This window comes from Nuphar pumila, chromosome 7 (assembly GCF_984573655.1).
Source record: "Nuphar pumila chromosome 7, dmNupPumi1.hap1.1, whole genome shotgun sequence".
NCBI classification, from domain to species: Eukaryota; Viridiplantae; Streptophyta; class Magnoliopsida; order Nymphaeales; family Nymphaeaceae; genus Nuphar; species Nuphar pumila.
Genome location: NC_143255.1, coordinates 98925881 through 98927440, shown reverse-complemented (window position 1 = coordinate 98927440; position 1560 = coordinate 98925881).

Genomic DNA, 1560 nt, shown 5'->3' with positions numbered 1-1560 from the left:
TGACTTGTTCGAGCTTTATCGTCAATATGGGATATACGAGGAAGTTGACACCCTATCAAGAGCAGTGAAACAGAGGATTCAACGCACCATGGTCCTATGCACAGTAGGATTAACTTTCTTTCAAGATGGCCAAAACTTTGTTGATATCAGAGTTATCCAACTCTTACAAAGATAGGGGAGTCGACAAACCTGTCGTCTCTCGATTTCTATATCCGCACTAGCTTTTCTCTATTGTGGTTTGACTCATTTTGCCCTTAGAGAAACTATCTTGGTAGAATGATGCATTTATGCCCTGCAATTGTGGTTCCTGCGACATATGCCATCCAAATCTAGTTTGTTTAGATTCAATGGTAAAACACTACAGTCAACCCCTCAATATCGAGCTTTAATTGAAAGTTTACATCAAGATGAGATTGTTTGGGACTTCTTCAACTGACAGGAAACACTTCTTCGTTACAGTTATCCATGTGGCAAGCACTATATACTACTTGGTCCATTTTTCTGTGTTGATTACCAGCTTAAAAGGTGCATCAGATAGTTTTCATAGCGATAGACTCATGTCAACACTCATTTTCTGATGGGTATTATGCTAGAATTTGATTTACAATTAGACCAATGGTTCAGAGCATACCATGCAGCCAAATACAATTAAGACTCTTTTATTACTCTTTCCATATTCCCTAGACCCAATATATTTTCTGATTATCAAGAGTGGTGGCAAATTGTCTGTCCACCCTCCTTTTGTCTTTGATTTGTCATCAATAAAATTACTTTTCTTATCTCTTGATATTCTCTCAATGTCTTTTTAAAAGTTGACAATTTCGTTTGGGCAACAAGTTTATTTTAGCTGCTTACTCCTTAGTAACAAAGGAGTGATCACACTTTTTGTGATGACCTCATATCTAGTCATGGTATATTCTTTTTAAATAACAATTCAATCTTTATACTTCTTCATCATGGTTAATGACCTCACCTAGGTAACAAGACACATTTCAATTGATATGAAAATAATAACGCACATAATTTTTGTGATGACCCAATCCCTAGTAATGAGATAATCTTCCTAAATTATCAACCGAATCTCTAATTCTTCCTTTACTTAATACTTTCATCACTAAATCATCTTCAATAGTCTAACCCTTCTTTGTTTTGCAGAGAACCTTGGCATTATCGAATGGTCCAAGCAGAGTCGGGAAAAAGAACAGTTCCATCTCAGCATAGTCTGAGCAGTGATGAAGGAATGAGTTCACCAATGTCAGCAAAAGGGCAGAATCAGCTAGAAGATGATGACATCGATCCATCAATGTATAAACTGTTTCAAAACATGATGAATATGATGCTAGTTGAAACATGCTAAAGAAAAAGCCGAGAAGGCTCCTACTAAAAAGAAAGCCAAAGGCAAGACAATTAAAAGCATATCGAAATTGCCAAAAGGAAAGTTCAAAGTGATGACACTTTGGAGGAATCATACTCTGTGGAAGAAATCTCAGATGATGAACAAGAAATATCCTTTCCAACTTATCCCATACCCAAAAGGCAGGTCCCAAAACCAAAGTTTGT